The sequence below is a fragment of the Melanerpes formicivorus genome, unplaced genomic scaffold (assembly GCF_026170545.1).
Source record: "Melanerpes formicivorus ecotype bairdi unplaced genomic scaffold, bMelFor1.0.p_v2 SCAF_1, whole genome shotgun sequence".
Classification (NCBI taxonomy): Eukaryota; Metazoa; Chordata; class Aves; order Piciformes; family Picidae; genus Melanerpes; species Melanerpes formicivorus.
The window spans coordinates 8558357-8579343 of NW_027142353.1; positions in this window are offsets into that span (position 1 = coordinate 8558357).

Below are 20987 nucleotides of genomic sequence, written 5' to 3' on the forward strand. Positions count from 1 at the left end.
TCTATTGAAGGTCTGTTGCCCCAGGGAATTCTGGAGTTCCCCCCCCACCCCCACCCCCGTTGTGGGCAATCGCCAGCTTCACTGCCTATGCTCCTTTTCTTTACAGTTTAAAGTGTTGTTTGTTGTTTCTGGATTTTTGTACATATTGTTTAAATTGTTACTTGCTCGTGATGGTGAGGTATCTGTTCCACAACCGAACATCTTGAACCTGTAAATAGGTTTTATTTAATATTTTTTGTAATTAATAAAATTATTAATATTTTTATTAATCACTCAATTTACTGAATATTAAAATATCCTTTTTATAGACTACAACAATATGTTGAGTTATAAAGATAATAAACTAGCTAGGGCAAAGTAATTTCTACTGAGAATCTAGACTCTCCAGGATTGGCTATGGAGACTTCAAAGCAATTTTGTGGATTGGTTTGTTATGAAAAATAATCATAAGAAGCCTTAGAGATAATTGTTTAAGTCAAAAGAAAACCTGGCAAACTTAGACGTTCAAATGAGTATATTTTGTTCATCTGGTTGGTTGGGTTTGGGGTTTTTTGTTTGTTTTCTTTGTTGTTGTTTGGGGCTTTGTTTTTTTTTTTCTTTCTCTTTAGCAAGAAATTAATGGCAGAGTGGTTAAAGTTAGACATGGCTCCAGTGTGCCTACATCTCCACAAAAACAGTGCCCAGCATTTACCATGGCCTGCATTTTAATGGCTAGTGCCTTTAAAGTACTCCTTGTGATTCCATCACAGAAGTTACAAACACTGCTGCTATTTTTATTAATAAATTTCCAGAAGGAAGTTTTAAAGCCATTGGAAGAAGGTGGAATGGAAATTGCTTTCTGAAGTATAATTTGGTTGAAGAAATTCTCTCTTAATGGTTTTATCTATTTATAGTGACTATAAGGTGAACCTAGAGGACCACTTTTACAGTTTGTATAAAAACCAAGGAGAACTGTTATCATCACAAAGGTCTCAGGTAAAACCAAGAGATGTGCTGAGTCTCAGCTGTGGCAGATGTGTTTGCCAGCAGAAGATACAGCATGAAACACAAGTTAGTCTGGCATTGCTAATGTTACAGAATCACAGAATCATTTAAGTTGGGGAAGGCCTTTAAGATAAGTCCAACCATCTACCTAACACCACCATGTCCATTAAATCATGTCCTGAAGTCAACGTGTGCATATTTTTTTTAACACCTCTAGGGACAGTGAGTCCGTCACCTCCTTGGGCATCCTGTTCCAATGCCTCACCGCTCTTACAGTAACAAATATTTTCCTAATATCCAATCTAAACCTCTCCTCCTGCAATTTGAAGCCATTTCCTTTCGTGCCGTCACCTGATAATAGGGAGAAGAGACCAACATCCACCTCACTACAACCTCCTTTCAGGTAGCTGTAGAGAGCAATAGGGGTCTTTTCTCAGCCACCTCTTCTCCAGACTAAATAATCCCAGTTCCCTCAATTGCTCCTCATAAGATTTGTTCTCCAGGCCCTTCATCAGCTTTGTTGCCCTTTTCTGGATGTGCTCCAGCAACTCAATGTCACTCCTGTAGTGAAGGACCCAAAACTAAACACAGTACTTGAGGTGAAGCCTCACTGTTACTGAGTACAGGGGGACAATTTCTTCCCTGGTCCTGCTGAACACAATATTCTTGATACAGGCCAGGATTCTGTTGGCCTTCTCGGCCACTGGGCATGCTGCTGGCTCCTGTTCAGCTGGTTGTCAACCAGAGACCTCAGATGTTTTTCCAGGCTCTCTGCTCCAAGCCTGTAGCATTGCCTGGGGTGGTTGTGACTTCAGTGCAGGACCAGGCACTTGGCCTTCTTTAACCTCATACAGCTGCCCTTGGCCCATTGATCTAGCCTGTTCAGTTCCCCTCTGAAGAGTCTTCAAACCTAAAAGCAGGTCAATACTTCCATCCAATTTGGTGTTGTCTGCAAACTTACTGAGGATGCATACGATCCCCTCATCAGATCATCAGACCCCAAAATTAATCCCCAGGGAACATTACCATCGGACCATCTGCCACCTAACCCCATAGACTTGTGGATATTTAAACAGTGCAACAGGTCACTAACCAAGTCATCTTGGATTACAGGGGCTTCATCCTGCTCCCCATCCTGATCTTCTAGCTCAGGAGAATGGCTATCCAGTCTTACTACGAAAGACTGAGGCAAATAATTAATTGAGTACCTCATTGTTTTCCTCACTCTTGATCACTATGTATCACAGTATCACAGTATCACAGTATAACTTAGGTTGGAAAGGACCTCGAGGATCATCGAGTCCAACCTATCAACACAGACCCCATGACTAGACCATGGCACCAAGTGCCACGTCCAATCCCTTCTTGAACACCTCCAGGGATGGTGACTCAACCACCTTCATGGGCAATCCGTTCCAATGACGAATTACTCGCTCCATGAAGAACTTCCTCCTCACCTCGAGTCTAAACCTCCCCTGGCGCAGCTTGAGACTGTGTCCCCTTGTTCTGGTGCTGGTTGCCTGGGAGAAGAGGCCAACCCCTTCCCGGCCACAACCACCCCTGAGGTAGTTGTAGAGGGCAATGAGGTCACCCCTGAGCCTCCTCTCCTCCAGGATAAACAATCCCAGCTCCCTCAGCCTCTCCTCATAGGGCTTGTGTTCAAGGCCTCTCACCAGCCTTGTTGCCTTTCTCTGGACACGTTCAAGTGTTTCGATGTCCTTCTTAAATTGAGGGGCCCAGAACTGGACACAGGACTCAAGGTGCGGCCTAACCAAAGCAGAGTACAGGGGCACTATGACCTCCCTGCTCCTGCTGGCCACACTATTCCTAATGCAGGCCAGGATGCCATTGGCCCTCTTGGCCACCTGGGCACACTGTTGGCTCATATTCAGGTGGCTGTCGATCAGCACCCCCAGGTCCCTCTCTGTTTGGGAGCTCTCCAGCCACTCTGACCCCAGCCTGTAGCTCTGCATGGGATTGCCGTAGCCAAAGTGCAGCACTCAGCACTTGGACTTGTTGAATGCCATCCCATTGGACTCTGCCCATCTGTCCAGTCTGTCGAGATCCCTCTGCAGAGCCTTTCTACCCTCTAACTGACTAACATCTGCTACTAACTTGGTGTCATCTGCAAACTTGCTGATGACTGACTCGACCCCCTCATCCAGATCATCAACGAATATGTTGAAGAGGATGGGGCCCAGTACTGATCCCTGGGGGATGCCACTAGTGACTGGCTGCCAGCTGGATGTGGCACCATTCACCACCACTCTCTGGGCCCGGCCCTCCAGCCAGTTCCTAACCCAGCACAGAGTGTTATGGTCCAAGCCACGAGCTGACAGCTTAGACAGCAGTTTACTGTGGGGGACGGTGTCAAAGGCCTTGCTGAAGTCCAGGAAGACCACATCCACAGGCCTCCCCACATCCACCAGATGGATCACCTGATCATAGAAGGAGATCAGGTTGGAGAGGCAGGACCTGCCCTTCCTAAATCCATGTTGGCTGGACCTGAGCCCTTGGCCATCCTTCAGGTGCGCAGTTATTGCCACCAGGATAATCTGCTCCATCACTTTCCCTGGCACTGAGGTCAGGCTGACTGGCCTGTAGTTTCCAGGTTCCTCCATCCAACCTTTCTTATGGATGGGGACCACATTGGCCAGTTTCCAGTCACCTGGGACCTCACTGGTGAGCCAGGACTGGAGGAAAATGATGGAGAGTGGCCTGGCCAGCACATCTGCCAGCTCTCTCAGCACCCTAGGATGGATCCCATCCGGTCCCATGGACTTCTGAGTGTCCAAGTGGCTCATCACGTCCCAAACTAATTCCTCATGGATTACCGGGGCATTACACTGCTCCCCGACACCATCTCCCAGCTCAGGAGGCCACTCGTCCTGAACTCCTGCCTTGGTGTTAAAAATTGAGGCAAAGAAGGCATTCAGGACCTCAGCCTTTTCCTCATCTTCGGTCACCATGTGCCCCTCCAGGTCCAATAGGGAGTGCAGGTTCTTCCTGCCGTTCTTCTTATTGTTAATATATTTGTAAAAATGCTATTTATTATCTTTGACAGAGGTGGCCAGCTTCAGTTCCAGCTGGGCCTTTGCCTCCCTAATTTTATTCCTACATAATCTAACAACTTCCTTGAACATACGTCGAGAAGCCTTCCCCTCCTTCCAAAGGTGATACAGCCTCTTCTTCCCCCTTAAATCCTCCAGGAGTTGCTTGCTCATCCAGGCCGGTTGCCTTCCCCTCTGGCTCACCTTTTGGCATGTGGGAACTGCCAGTTCCTGTGCCTTCAAGAGCTCCTGTTTGAAGTAGGTCCAACCATCCTGAACCCCTTGGGTCATGAGGGCTGGTACCCAGGGAACTGTACAAATAAGTTTCTTAAATAGGCTGAAGTTCGCCCTTCGGAAGTCCAAGGTGAAGGTTCTGTTGGTGCTCCTCCCTATCTCCCTGCATATTGAAAACTTTACTATCTCATGATCACTACACCCTAGGCAGCCTCCCACGATCACATCTCCCACCAGCCCTTCCCTATTGGAGAACAGCAGGTCAAGCAGAGCCTGTCCCCTGGTAGGCTTGCTTAACAGCTGTGTCAGGAAGCAGTCCTCCATTCGCTCCAGGAATCTTCTGGATTGCCTCCTCTCTGCTGAATTAAGTTCCCAGCAGATATCTGGCAGGTTGAAGTTGCCAACAAGGACAAGATCTGATGATCTTGAGACGGCCTCCAGCTGATTGTAGAACAATTCATCAGCCTCCTCATCCTGGTTGGGTGGTCTGTAACAGATTCCAATCAGGATGTCAGATTTGTTAGGCTGCCCTCTGATTTTAACCCACAGGCTCTCAATTCCCTCATCTTCCACCTCAAGTTGTGTGGCAGAGAGTGACTCCCTAATATACAGAGCCACCCCTCCTCCTCTTCTCCCTCGCTTGTCACTCCTAAAGAGCCTATAGCCCCCCAGTGTAGCACTCCAATCGTGGGTGTTGTCCCACCATGTTTCTGAGATGGTGACTATATCACAGTCGCCCTGATGGATCAGGACCTCCAACTCCTCTTGCTTATTGCCCAGGCTGCATGCATTGGTGGACATGCATCGCAGCTGGGTTCCTGACTTCTCAACTGACCCTACCTTGTGCCTTACTCTTTCCTCTGCAGAGGGACCGATTGCCTCACCCACCCCCTTCAGACCTAGTTTAAGGTCCTCCTAACGAGCCCTGCCAACTCCAGTGCCAGGACTCTCTTACCCCTTCTAGATAAATGCACCCCATCAGGACCCAGCAGGTCAGGTGCAGTGAAAGTTGTCCCATGGTCAAAGAACTCAAAGTTCTGCCGCTGGCACCATCCCCTGAGCCAACTGTTGATGGTGTGGGTTCTCCCATTCCTCTCAGTGTACACCCCTGCCACTGAGGGAACTGAGCAGAACACCACTTGAGCTCCTGTCCCATCAATCAATTGTCCAATAGCCCTGAATTCCTTCGTAATTGCCCTGGTGCCCTTCCTGTCAATCTCATCACTCCCAGCCTGCATCACCATCAGAGGGTAATAGTCAGTGGGCTGGATTAATTTAGGGAGTCTCCTTGCAATGTCCCTAACCCACGCCCCGGGTAGGGAGCAGACCTCCCTGTGGGATGGGTCGGGACGACATATGGGTCCCTCAGTACACCCCAGGAGAGAGTCCCCAACAACTATAACCCTTCTCCTTTTCTTTGTGGAGCTGGTCGTTATAGCTGGTAGGGACTGCTTGGGCTTAGGCTCCTCTCCGGAGCTGGTCATTATAGCTGGTGGGGACCGCTTGGCCTTAGGCTCCCCTCTGGATGCCTGCTTCTCAGCCTCAGCCCTCTCGTCCCCACTGCCCTCAGCCTGCAGGGCCTCATACTCATTATGCAAGGGCAGTGGAGAAGGAGGAGAGGGTCGGGGTGGATTTCTCTTGCCACCCCTGGCAGGGACCTGTATCCATCCCTCTCTGTTTCCAGGGACTCTTCCCTCAGCAGGGGAGATCTGCAGAGCCTTCTCCCACACATCTAACTCCCTTTCACTTTCCCTTATTGTCCTTAGCCTAGCTACCTCCTCCTTCAGCTCGGCCACTTCATCCTTTAGCTCTGCCACCAGGCTGAGGAGAAAATTCACCCGGTCACACCTGACACAGGTGTCGTCTCCCTCCCCTTCTATTCCAAGTGTCAGGCTGAAGCACTCTCTGCAGCTGGCAGCTTCGACTCCAGCATGCTGGAAAAGCAGCTCTGTCTAGGCAGATGCTGCTTCATCCAAGAAATGTTTGAGGTGTTGTTGTTTTTTTTTTTTTTTTTTTTTTTTTTTTTTTTTTTTTTTTTTTTGTCAACCAGCCGATAGGCACCACGCTCACAGGCCAGGCAGTATTTAAAACTGCCATGGCTGACATCAGGCTCACGTACCTGTGCAGGCTCACGTGAGCACGATCCTGCCGGCTCCTCCCCCTACCAGGAGTCCTCCCGACCCGCGAAACCCCGAAAGGAAGGCAAAAAAACCCCAAGAGAAACTCACAGTTCAAGCGGAGCGGTTCCGAACGAGTGGTCCCGATCGGCTAGTGAACCAAAATGTTCCCCTCTGCATCTAATGAAGGACAGAGATTCCCTTTAGTCCTCTTTTATTTTGTTGCTAACATATTTGTTGAAGAATTTCCTGTTTTCTTTAACAACTGAAGCCAAATTAATTTCCAGTTGGGCTTTGGACCTTCTGATTTTCTCCCTGCATAACCTCATGACAACCTTGTGGTCCTCCTGAGTGGTCTGCCCCTTCTTCCATTGACCATAAACTCCCACTTTCTCTGTAAGCTGCAACCAAATTTCTCTATTCAGCCAGATGAGCCTTCTTCCCCACTGACTCACCTTTCCACACAGAAGGACAGCCTGTTCCATTGCCTTTAAGATTTACTTCTTGAACAGTGTCCAGCCTTCCTGCCCCCCATGACCCTTCAGGATTACCTCCAAAGGGACTCCCTTGACTAGTCTCTGAAAAAAGCTAAAGTCTGCCCACTGGAAATCCAAGGTGGCAGTGTTTTTAAGCCCCCTTTTTACTTCTCCAGCAATTGAGAACTCTGTCATTTTATGATTCCTATGCCCAAGATGCCCCCCAGTTGTTACATCACCCACAAGTGTTTCTCTGTTCACAAACAGCAGGCCCAGCAGGGCACCTTCCCTAGCTGGCTCCCATACCAGCTGTGATGGGGAGTTACCTACTGCACAGTCTAAGAACCTTCAGGACTGCTCCCTCTCTGCTGTGCTGAATTTCCAATAGATGTTAGGGAAGCTGAAATACCCCACAAGAACAAGGGCCAGTGTTTGTGAGACTTCCCTCAGATGCCTAAAGAGTATTCTATCTGTGTCTTTAGCCTGGTTCAATGGTCTACAGCAGACCCCCAGAAGGGTATCTGCTTGTTGGCCTTTTCCCTGATTCTTGCCCATAAATGCTCAACTCTATCCCCACTGTGAGAGTCTAATAAGTTTGTCTCTCTTGATGTGAGTCAACAAAGATAAACTGATAGCAGAGCCACTGGAAAGAAGGTGGAAAGAATCCTGTCTACCAATCCTGGATGCAAATCAGCTTGTGATTGCATCGTGATAACACGGGACTACAACAATGGACCCAAGGACCCAGCCATCACACCTTTAGGGCAAGATAATCTCCATCCATCAAGTACCCTGGGCAGGGTGACACAATGTTTTTCTATTACCTGTTTCCTGATGTGGGGGGATTGTCTGAATGGAGACAGGGGAGACAGAGATCCCCCCCCCCATCCAAAAATCTTGCCCAAACACACAACAATACATAGAACCTAAGGATTATTTCCTGCCCCCTGGAATTCCTGAGGGACAATATTTGAATACATACCTAAGGACTAAAAACACTATAAAAGACTGGAGCAACTACTGGGTTGTAGAGAGAAACAGAGAGAGAAACAGAGGAGAAAAACGGGGAGAAAAACGGAGATGAAGGAAAACACAGGAGATGGGCCAGGCTGCTGAGAAGAGAAAGCCGGGACAATGCTGCTCTGGAGAAAAGAAGCTGCAGAGAGGGCCACAGATCCAGCCAATGCCTCAGCACCCTTTCTCTACATACCCAGGCTGCCCAGCAAAGCTTCAGCACCGTTTCTCTGCAAACCCAACATCTCCTGCAGCACCTTTCCTCCACAGACTTTAACTGTCTTGGGGGGGATGAGGGGTGTGGTAATATAATTCCTTTCCTCTTCTCTCTCTCTTCTCTCTCTCCCTCTCTCTTTTCTCCCTCTCCCCTTCTTATGTCCACTTTATTTATGTAATAAATAGTCTAGCTGTTGATACTTTGGCCTCGTTTGTGCCTCTAATTTCACAACACGGGAATATTTAAAAGAACTGTGTCTCCAGACCGAGGCATTTAATGTCTCCGGACCTTGACACCCACCAACATTAACCTCAAAATAACCAAAACACTTCCTGACATATAGGGCAACACCACCACCTCTCATTTCTTGTCTATTCTCTCTGAAGGGTTTGTATCTATTGATTGTGACACTCCAATCATGTGAGACATCCCACCACATTTCTGTGATGTTCACTATAAAATAGTTCTTCTGACACTCAATGACTTCCAACTCCTCCTGTTTGTTTTCTATGCTGAGTGTATTAGTGTAGAGGCACTTCAGTCAGTCTAAAGGTCTTGACACCTTTTTGCAGGAAGAAGTCCTACCTCCTGCCTGGCTGTTCTCAGGTGCTCCTCTGGTTGCTAATTCATCAGTGACCCTAGAGTCTGCAGCCAGGTGGGTCTCCATTCCCTACCTCCACTAATATGGCAGACTGAAAGATCTTGCCAGCACACCATCCTTCAAATATTGGTGTGCAGCCCACAGACCTATTTCTAGAAGGCCTGGTTTTGTGTCTTCCACCCTTCAAATCTAGTTTAAAGATCTTTCAGTGAGCCCTGCTAGCTTTTGAGCTGGGATAATTTTTCTCTTCTGAGAAAGGTGCACAGTCTCTGTTGCCAGCAGACTTGGCGTCCTGTAAACCAGCCCAGGTTAATGGTGCAGGTGTGGCTGCTGTTGCACAGGCAATGCCCGCACCAAGTTCACCTGTCCCATGAGAGCTGTCTGCTCCTATCAGGTCTCTCTACTTCCCTCAAATTTACTTACCAAAGGAAAACCCCAGGAAAACTATGCACCAAAATCTCTCTTTCCACTGCTGGTGTGACTGGTTCTGAAGCAGCTGCTCTCAGTGACACAGAAAATGCATTTCAAAAGTGAAAATTCATAGTTACAGATAGATTGATAAGTGCAGGCACAGGAATACACACACCTCATAGACCGGTGGGAGAAAAGATGAGTTTTTCTCTGCTCCTTCAGTACCACTGTCCCATTACTGATGAATAATGTTTGTTGCCAACAGGTTTTACAAGAAAAAAGATAAACAGCAAGCCCACACATATGAGGAAATAATCTGTGATATTAGAGTAAAAGAGGTTAGTCAATATAATTTACCAAGGTCTTTGTGTTATTTGAAAAGGGTGTAATAGTTATTTTGATCACTATGCTTGATACACTGAGCATTTCAAAATCATATCAGCCTGGGCCTTTTCTTTTATGTAAGCTTAGGCTCTAATGTCCTTCCTGAACATGACAAAGAATTTCAGTGTTTCTGCTATGATAACTGTCTCGTATCCATGTTCCACTGAGAAGTTCATACTCAGCAGTATGACTGCATTCTCCTAGAGTCCATGACAGCTGTTATTTATTAGTTGGGTATGAGTTATACTTTGAAGTAACATGGGTACTATACTAAAAAATTGTATGTTAAATGAGTTAAAATGTATCAGAAAAAAAAGGAGGAAAATGGGTGTAAGATGCAGCATAAGGAGGAACTTCTCCACTGTGAAGGCCACAGTGCATTGGAACAGGCTCCCTAGAGACACTGTTGAATTTCCTTCTCTGGACACTTTCAAGAGTCCTCCTGTGCTAGCTTCTATGGTCCTGCTCTGGCAAAGGATTGGACTTGATGATCTTTGGTGGTCCCTTCCAGCCCCTAACATTCTGTGATCCTGTGAACTTTGAGTTATACTGTTATACTGCGGATTTTTTATTCATATATTTTTTCCCCCCTTATTTATTTACACATACAGTAATGTATATTCCCACAGACATTCTTTATTCTTAGGGTCTTTTCTTTTCTTTTTTTTTTTTTTTTTTTCTTTTTCTTGTTTTTTTTTTTTAACTCTAAAATGTTTTAGACAATATTTTTAGGATATTCTGAGAATTTGTGCATGTACACAAATGTATTTACACACGTATACACTTGCATACATATATCTACATATATATTAATAGCTTAATCATATGAGATACAATTTTGGTGTAATTTCAGGTATCCTGTATTATCCTACCATGCCACAGATCTCATGGTCACTGGACCCCAGACAGCCTCCAACCAACACATCTCCCACCAGCCCTGCTCTATTTATAAAAAGGAGGTCAAGCAAAGCATTACCCCTGGTAGGCTCATGCAGCAACTGGGATGAGAAGCTGTCCTCCATTCACTCTAAGAACATTCTAGACTACCTCCTCTCTGCTGTCTTAAGTTCCCAGCAGATATCAGGCAGGTTAAAATTGCCCATGAGAATAAGGTCTGGTGATCTTGAGACAGCCTCTAGCTGCCTATAGAATAATGCATCAGCCTCTTCATCCTGGTTGGTTGGTCTGTAACAGACTCCAACCAGGATGTCTGCCTTGTTGGTCTTCCCTCTAATTTACAACCACAGGCACTCAACCTGATCATCCTTGATCTCTAGTTCCATGGCATCTAGAGCCTCCCTGAAGTACAGGGCCACCCCTCCACCCCTTCTCCCTTACCTGTCTCTCCTGAAGAGCCTGTAGCCATCAATTACAGTGCTCTAGTCATGTGAATTGTCCCACCACATTTCTGTGATGGCAACTGCATCATAAATTTCCTGCTGTAACAAGGCTTCCAGCTCCTCTTGTTTGTTGCCAATACTTTGTGCATTAGTGTACTTGCACTTTAGCTGGGCTGTTGGTTTCACCCCTGACTCCCGCTTACCACCCTCAGACTCCTGTCTGGGGGGACTGGTTTCAGCCCCTTCCCTCTTTGAATCTAATTTAAAGCCCTGTCAATAAGATTGGCCCTGTTAATTAGCTAGGTACTTGATTCCTTATAGGCAAGGAAGAAAGCAGACATCTCCTGGCAGAGACTCTTTTAATCTATCACAGGTAGATAGAATGAGATTGAACTATATTTTGAAGGTTTCTATTCCTATTAACGGTATGGAGAACTTAAGATAACCAGCTTGGGCTTAAAAATAGCTAATTTTAGCTTTCCAAATTATTACAGAATATTTCTTTTTCTTTGCTTATTTTATTATCTTCCTAGAGAAAAGTTTCCATTTCAAAGGCATTGAACTATCAAGGCTACCGAAGTTCTCACTGGTGAAAAACAGCTGTCAGCTCCAAAGATGCAGAAGATATTGAAGTATGATTTAGAATATCCAGAACCTGCAAGATTTTTTCCCTTATTGTTTCTGCAGAGAAAAAGAAAATCAGGTTAAGATAAAATTTATTTAAAATTAAAAGTTGTGATCTTAATAAATATTCAGAGGTTGTATTGTCTTTTAATTGCTTCTTCAATTACACACAAATCTCCCAAACACTGAAACATCAAGCTTGCGTGTGAAGTAACAATGCAAATTTTTCCTTTTACTTATTTTACATCCAGTCCTACTCTGTTTGTTTTTAATCAAGTGGAATGTACATACCTCTTGTACACAGAAATTATGAAGTTAATTAATGTTCCACCTCCCCCAGTCCCTCCATTATAACTGTCATTCTTTTTTCTTATGAATAACTACTATGTCAATCTGCTCATCTCACCCCCTTGTCTAATATGCTGACAATATTGCTAAAGTAATAATAGAAAGAAGATAAACTCTTCTGCTGTAGGCAGAACACTACAACCACAGAAGTCTCCTTTAAAATCCAATTAACGAAAATTAACTTTAACAAATGACAGCTGCTTGCTCATGCACCAAGAAAATAACTTTATGCTGGAGTAAGTATAGAAGAATTATGTATATTCTGAAGTACCTGGACATAAGGGAATAACAAAATTTGCAAAAATGTTGTAAAGTGATGGACACAAAGAGAATCATATTAAATAATTCTAACTGTTATATTTCATTCAATCACAGAATCAGTCAAGCAGGTTGGAAGAGACCTCCAAGATCATCAAGAGATCACTCTACCCTATCTAATCAACTAGACCATGGCAAAAAGTGCCTCATTCAGTCTTGTCTTAAACACCTCCAGGGACACTGACCCCACCACCTCCCTGGGCAGCCCATTCCAATGGCAAATCACTCTTTCTGTGAAGAACTTTCACCTCACCTCGAGCCTAAACTGGCACTGGTGCAGCTTGAGATTGTCTCCTCTTGTTCTGTCACAGGTTGCCTGGGAGAAGAGACCAGTCTCCACCTCACCCCCTGATACTAGGGAGATGAGACCACCCTTCAGGTAGTTGTAGATGGCAGTAAGGTCTCACCTGAGCCTCCTCTTCTCCAGGCTAAGCAACCCCACCTCCCTCAGCCTCTCCTCATAGGGCTTATGCTCCAAACCCCTCACCAGCTTTGTTGCCTTTCTCTGGACACGTTCAAGCAACTCGACATCTTTCCTAAACAGAAGGGGCCCAGAACTGGACACAGGACTCAAGGTGTGGCCTAACCAGTGCTGAGTACAGGGGCACAATAACTTCCCTACTCCTGCTGGCCACACTGTTCCTGATACAGGCCAGGATGCCATTGGCCTTCTTAGCCAACTGGGCACACTGCTGCCTCATGTTCAGCCTACAGTCAGCCGGTACCCCTAGGTCCCTTTCTGCCTGGCTCCTCCACAGCCACTCTGTCCCCAGCCTGTAGCACTGCATGGGGTTGTTGTGGCCAATGTGTAGAACCCAGCACTTAGATGTGTTAAATCTCACGCCGTTGGACTCTGCCCGTCTGTCCAGCCTGTCAAGGTCCCTCTGCAGAGCCCTCCTACCCTCTCACAGATTGACAACTATTCTCAGTTTGGTGTCATCTGCAAACTTACTGATGATGGACTCAATACCCTTGTTCAGATCACCAATAAAAATATTGAATAGCATGAGGCCCAGCACTGCTCCCTGGGGGACACCACTAGTGCATGCCTGACAGCTGGATGTGGCACCATTCACCACCACTCTCTGGGCTCGGCCCTCCAGCCAGTTCCTAACCCAACGCAGAGTGCTGCTGTCCAAGCCATGGGCTGACATCTTGGCCAGGAGTTTGATGTGAGGGGAGGTATCATAAGCCTTGATGAAGTCCAGGTAGACTACATCCACAGCCTTCCCCACATTCACCAGGTGGCTCAACCAATCATAGAAGGAGATCAGGTTGGTAAGGCAGGACCCGCCCTTCCTAAATCCATGCTGGCTGGGCCTGATCCCTTGGCCATCCTGTAAGTGCTGTGTGATTGCACTCAAGATGACCTGTTCCATAATCTTGCCTGGCACTGAGGTCAGGCTGATAGGCCTCGAATTCCCTGGCTTTTCCTTCCAGACGTTCTTGTGGATGGATATCACATTGGCCACTTCCAGTCATCTGGGACGTCACCAGTGAGCCAGGACTGTTGAAAAATGATGGAGAGCAGCTTGGGAAGCTCATCTGCCAGGTCTCTCATTATCCTAGGATGGATCCCATCTGGTCCCATGGACTTGTGTGGATCCAAGTGGCTGATCAGGTCTCTAACTGCTTCCTCCTGGATTACTTGGGAACTATACTGCTCTCTGACTCCATCTGCCAGCTCAGGAGGCCAGGTGTCATAGCATCATAGTATCATAGTATCATTCAGAGTTGGAAGGGACCACAAGTATCATCTAGTTCCAACCCCCCTGCCATGGGCAGGGACACCCCACACTAGATCAGGCTGGCCAGAGCCTCATCCAGCCTGGTCTTAAACACCCCCAGGGATGGGGCCTCGACCACCTCCCTGGACAACCCATTCCAGGGTTTCACCACTCTCATGGTGAAGAACCTCCTCCTCACATCTAGCCTGAATCTCCCCACCTCCAGCTTCATTCCATTCCCCCTAGTCCTATCACTACCTGAGATCTTGAGAAGTCCTTCCCCAGCCTTCCTGTAGGCCCCCTTCAGATACTGGAAGGCCACAATTAGGTCACCTCGGAGCCTTCTCTTCTCCAGACTGAACAGCCCCAACTCCTTCAGTCTGTCCTCATAGGAGAGGTGCTCCAGCCCTCTGATCATCCTTGTGGCCCTTCTCTGGACACGCTCCAGCACCTCCACATCCCTCTTGTAATAGGGGCTCCAGAACTGGACACAGTACTCCAGGTGGGGTCTCACCAGAGCTGAGTAGAGGGGGAGGATCACCTCCCTCGACCTGCTAGCCACACTTCTCCTGATGCAGACACTGTCCTATTATTGAAAATTGGGGCAAAGAAGTTATGTGCACCTACCTTTTCCTTGTCTTTTGTTACTATATTCCCCTCCAAGTCCAAAAAGGAGTGGAGGTTGTCCTTGTCCCTCCTTCTGCCATTAATTTATTTCTAAAATCTTTTTTTATTGTCCTTCTCAGCAGTGGCCAATATAAGCTCTAAATGGGCTTTTGCCTTTCTAATTTTTTCTTTACGTAACCTAGCAACATCCTTAAACATTTCCTGGGTTGCCTCCCCTTTTTTTCCAAAGATGATACACCCTCTTTTTTTCCCTTAATTCATTCAGAAGTTCATTGCTCATCCATGCCGGCCATTTACCCCACCAGCTCATCTTCCAGCATGTTGGGACAGCCTATTTCTGAGCCTTCAGGATTTCTTTCTTGAAGTAGGTCCAGCCTTCCCAGACTACTTTGTTTTTAAGGGCTGTTTCCCTAGGTAGTTTCTGAGTTAGTTCCTTAAATGAGCCAAAGTCTGCCAGAGTGGAGGGTTTTGTTATGCTCCTCCTACTTTCACTACATATTGAAAACTCAGTTATTCCATATATAGGTTAGCCACAAATATCAAAGAGGATGATTATTTCAAAACTCAATGAATAATCACAAATGTCACTGCTAGGAATGCATTTTCCTGAATCCTCCTTCATTATAGTTAGAAATCAAATAAATACCTAGTAGTTTTCTTTTTTATTTATTTTACTTTTATTACCCCCACCCCCTCCCCACCCCCCCACCCCCAGTGGAGAGAAATTTTTTAATATGAGCAACAGTAACAGCTCATATACTAGTAAAATGGGCGTTGTCTCATTATGGCTTACTTTCAAAACTGCAGCTGGCTCAGAAAACTGTTTTATGGGATTTATGGATTTTTTTTCTGTTAATGAATAAGATATCAGATAGCATTCAGAATAAAACAAAAATGTCAGTCTTCAGGAGAGACAGAAAAACTGAACAGAATCATCTAACTATGAAAAGAAAATCGTCTGCTAAACAAAATAGACCAAAAGAGTTGCAACCTATTATTCTGTGTACCAATGAGGGCTTCACATCGTAGCACAACAAATTACACACCTTTCAAAGTAATAATGATAGGAAAATGAAAACGGGAGGACATTTGTGGGGAAGCTACTGCTTCATGTGCTTGAAGATATTACAATGACTTCATAAAAAGATTGCAGGAATATCTATAACAAAAGCATTTAAAAAAAACACCAAAATACATAGGAAATAAACACTTTTAACTATAAGCATAAAATGCAACCTTTCCCCCCTGCTATTTCTAAGTTTATCTGCATATAAGATTTGCTGTTGTTGCTTTGGGTTTCTTGGGTTTTTTTTGTGGGTTGTTTTTTTTTTTATTTTTTTTACAACAACAAACAAGTAAATATGCTGCATTGAGTCATCCAATGCAAAAAAAAACCCACTGTAACAATAAAAGTGTATAAATACAACACAAGATCAGTATTTTCTGTACCTATGTGCTTGGTTTGTCTGTGAGTAGTGACAACTGTAATATATTACCTTTAAAGGGAGTGAGGCTATTCACTTTTGGTTTTGGTGAAAACCAAAAGTTAATAGCTAAAAGGAAATCTGTATTCTATTTCACATGTATATATCTGCAGTGAAGTAATCCTTTAGACTTATCAGTCTAAATCAAATATATATTTAATGAATAAACAACTGTTGGTTTTGTAAGAAAATTACAGTCTCTGTGCTAGAATAAAAACAAAGTAAACCATTTTGTCTGATAAGCTTCCATGTGCTTAAATGAGAAAATCGCTCACTAGGTTCTTTTTCTTAGCCCTCTCTTTTAATGAACAACAATGAAAGAGATGCATATTTGATCAGGCCCTTGATTACTCTTGATGAGTATCATAAAGAGTTGTAAGACAATGTAAAATAAAGACATCACTGATACAGTAAATAAACAAGAGATAAGACAGCACAGATTCATAATTTAGCCAGGAAAGTAGCACTTAAGCAAACAGAATCCATTTTTCTCTTAATTCATCCATGAGAAAAGAATTCAAATGCTATCAATTAGAGAGTAATAATACTGCACCTTAAAATCCAAAGCTAACATGAAAAATCTGAGAAAGTGTGTATTTAGCACTGCAAACTGAAGGAATTCTATTGACTGGAGGTTTGTGTATTATAACTCTCACCAGACTGGCCTGAGATTATGAACAAGTAGTTACTTAAATCATATATTTCTTATATTGCTTTCTCACCATGTTTCATTTAGGATGGAAATAAATCAGTGTATCTCATATAACTGAAATGAAAATGAATCTTGTTTACCATTATTGCTGTCTTAGTATTTTTGGTTTTATATTTGAGGCTCAAGACTTGGATCACGTAAGTTACACACTGTAATTCCTGAAAAAACAGCTAAACCACCAAAATCATACAATTCTTATCAGTTAATTTTAGATAAGTAAGGAGAGAAAGAGTTTTTACTTTGAATACTGATTTTTAGGATTTTAGGATTGATTTCCGCTTCCCCCCCCCAGCTTTGGAAACACAATCTTTTTCTTAAAAGGATAACAACCCTAATTTAGCATTTGTTTGAGTGAGGGGTATGACACCTTGTAAGTTGCAAGCACCTGGGGTCCCTTAATAGTCAATTAAATTAGAATAGTCTAAAAAATAAGCCAAAAAGTCTGTGTACTCAGTGAGACACTGCCTTTAGTAGCACTGAATTGAGTGTGTGTGTTTATTGAAGGTAGCCTGTGTGGATATCCAGTAGTTATAGAAAAGAAGCTGCTAGCGTCCTGTGCTCAGAAATGTGAAATCTGACTTCTTTTTTTCTCCCTCAACATCTTAACCATTAGACTATATAGCATTATGGGAATATTTTAACCATTAGACTATATAGCATTCCAGTTAGGAATGTAGGAGTCATATAGAATTAATTGATTGCATCATTGACAAATGGTTAAGCAATTTGTATGGGAGCAGGGAGCTGTACAATCAATAAAACATCTTTCTATATATTTTGAATTACTATATAAAAACAACAAACACAAAAACAAAACAAAAACCCCAAAGGAATATTTATTGTGTTACCTTTAATTGTCCACTCAGCTAGAATAGAATAGAATAGAATAGAATAGAATAGAATAGAATAGAATAGAATAGAAGTAACCAGGTTGGGAAAGACCTTCAAGATCAAGCCCAATCTATCACCCAACACTACCTAATCAACTAAACTATGGCACCAAGTGCCCCATCCAGTCTCTTCGTAAACTGAATGAAATAAGAGAGGTTTCTTCAGGAGCGGAGTCCAAATAAAAAGCCATGGAGAAGTAACAAGGGTTTGGAAAAGAATATAAACAACCTGGCATAATAAGCCCTGTATGAATCATAAAGTGAGTCATAACACTGGGTAGCTCACATTAAGAACAAGTTGATGTTTTTCATTTCTGTATTTTAAAAAAGATACTATGGTGCATTTTCTCCCATTTGTAACTGTGCACTTTAATTAGGATAATTATCCTGCAATTGGAAACTGTTCTCTTTCACATATATAGAAATTTGTAGAAGCCAGATAATACAGAAGTAAATTTTTCTTTCCTACAGAAATATTTACATTCTGGAATATGTTAGTCATTCTGGTGTAATATTATTTAGTGCTGTAATTCATACGGGTCAGGATTTAATGACCTTTGTTCATTCTTTAGAGAAATGAACTCACTTTTTTCAGCTCTTTGGTTGTATCTTAACTGCAGATCATGCATACCCTACTGCAATCCTAGTATCTGATCTTCTGGATAGAGAGTGTTTTTAACTCGCATCACTGTTTCCTCCTGTTTGTACTTTTGATTTCTCTTTGAGTTGAGTCTAAGGAAATTGCAAGATGCACATTTGGGTTTCACACTAAAAGGAGATCAAGATGCCTCTAGCTTCATGAGATGAAAATCTGTCCCAGATTCCCCAGCTTAGCCTCTCTGACTAACGTATTTTTAATTCTGCTCCTTCAGAACCACTGTTGTGGGAAATGGCTTAGTGGGTGTGTTCCATGTTATAGCCATCCTTGGTGGGGGCTGAAAAGAACCTAGCCCCCAGGTGGACAGAAGAAACCTGATCCAGGTGGACAGAGAGAGAGATTTGGTTTTCCCCCTCCCAGGAGGAGGGGTCCCCTGGGTCAAAGGTCTATTCCACTCCCCTTTCTTGTCCAGCAATACTATTTAAGGAGAGACATTTCTTGGTTCTTTCTGTTTTCCACCCTGCCTTACCTGCTTGACAAATCCCTCTTGTTTCTGCTTCCTGCTTTTTTACCATATGGTGAGGCCTACCTCCATGCAGCTTTCAAACCACTTCTAAAAAAATACATCCACTTACATTAAGGGAATCCAGTGCCACCTGGGCCTGGTTTTGTATATTCTTCTATTTACCCCTTTCCTTATACCTTTGTAACCTTCCCTGTTATTGATATATACACATATATAGAGAGAGAGTTAGAAAATTACTATTTTACTTCCAAAACAATTCCAGGCCATTTTCTTTTGTGATTTTACCTTTCTTTTCTCCTGCCTAATTTGCTTGTACACTACTAGGAAAAAGAGAGGGGGGCGGGGAAAATCTAAATCTGTTTCTTTTGGATTATAGGACTCTGAGTAAAGCTCAGACTACCACAGGGTGTCCAAACAGAGATGCATGTAGGATAAACATACAGTTATTTAGAACGGATTTGGGGGAGTGAAGAAGTACGATAGTGAGTAGCTCTCCATACTCCAGTAAGCAGAGATAGTTCATGGCAGGTAAAAGTGAAAATATTTTAGCAGTCTCAAGTGAGTTTACACAAGTTATGTTCCATCTTGCCAGTATTCTGACAGAAACAGGAAAAGAAATTTAATTTTCTCCCTCTTTATCACAAGAGTAGTTTATGACCCTTTGTAGCTTGTTGTGTTTTGTCACTTCTAGTGGGCATTTCCATTCTCTTATTTTTTTTTTTCCTTTGCCCTTTTATGCAAAAGTATTTCTGACATGCTGCATGACGATTGACCCTACTAACCTTAATTAGCTTCATTTTATTCTTGATTAAACCGAGAAACCAAAGACGGAGGTTTTTTAAGTTGTTAGTAATTGCTACTGGGTTTCCTGTTTCTTTATTTTCCGTTTTTTTCTTTGAAATAAAAAAAAAACCCACACAACCCAATAATTCAGAATTCCAACCATCAGACCTTTTTTCTTCATATTGTACATTTTAGAAATAAAATTCAGCTTCATTTTTTTCTGTATAGGCTTTCAACAGAACTAGAATATTTATATTCTAATAGCTGGATAGGATGATAATTAGTGCTGTATGTAGTGCTAATGAACTATAAAAAAGAAATTGACAGTGAATGAAAAAGGCAAAAAGCCTATTTGGAAAATGTAGCAGTAGTGGTGTTGTAAGATTTTTGGAATCTGCCTAAATTCTACAGCTCTATCTGCATTATTATTCTCATTTCTTTCTCTGCATTCACATTTTGGCTCTAAATTGGAATGCAACATGCCTACACAGTCCTCTGTTTCCACCTGTCACAGAAAAGAAATCGTGCCTGCATGAGTTGTATACTTTGCTCAAACACATCACAGAAAAATGCACAAGGCCATTGGGATTTGTGGGCCAAAATATCCCAGCAAGGAGGGAAGACACCAGACAAACCCATCAAACATTGTCCCTGAGTTTTAGAATGGATATTTTGACAATATATCTAGCCAAAAAACCCAAACCAAACCCAACCAACCAAAACAAAAAACATGTCAATATTCTAAATATACAGGTAGGTAGCTAGGTAGGTAGATAGACAGGTTAATTTGTAGAGTATTTTAAGGGCCAGACTGTGCATGGCATAAAGCCACATGAAAAAAAAAAAAAAAAAAATCAACAGAAGAGTTAACACAAGACCTAAAGAAACATGAATCTGCTAGTGATGTAAGAATTCAGCTGCAGCAGCAAGTATAAAATTTTCATATATTCCTTAAAATGTGATGTAGCACTATGACTTGACCCACATAAGCTAAGACAATTGAGTTGGAAAACCAAATTAGTGGGATGGAATTAGGGTTGATACTGCACTTGTACATTATTTAATATTTCCTTTTTGTATTTTTTTATTTGACATAATTTTATTATTATTTTATTCTTTGTTTTATTTTGTATTACTTGTGTTGTTCTTACCTTGTTTTAGGAAAGTCAATATAAGGTAACTCCTCTATATAAATCCAATTATTGTACAGAAATTACTTAATTGCTCAGAGAATTGCTCAAAAATTAGCACAGAAACTGACTTTAATGAATTTATCTATATCAAAGTGGAGTTACGCTGAAATGATAAAAAGCTGATGATGAAGGTATAATCATAATCAAAAACCATGGACATTTGTTTGAAGCACAGCCTAAGAAAATAAAGAATCAATAGATTCCTAAATTCTTACGTAGCCCTGTATAATAGGGTTTGCATTCAGTAATGAAACTCATACTGATAAAGAAAAGTTGTCCATGATCTTATAAGGTTACACAGCAAAGGTAATAGTAAAAACAGATATACA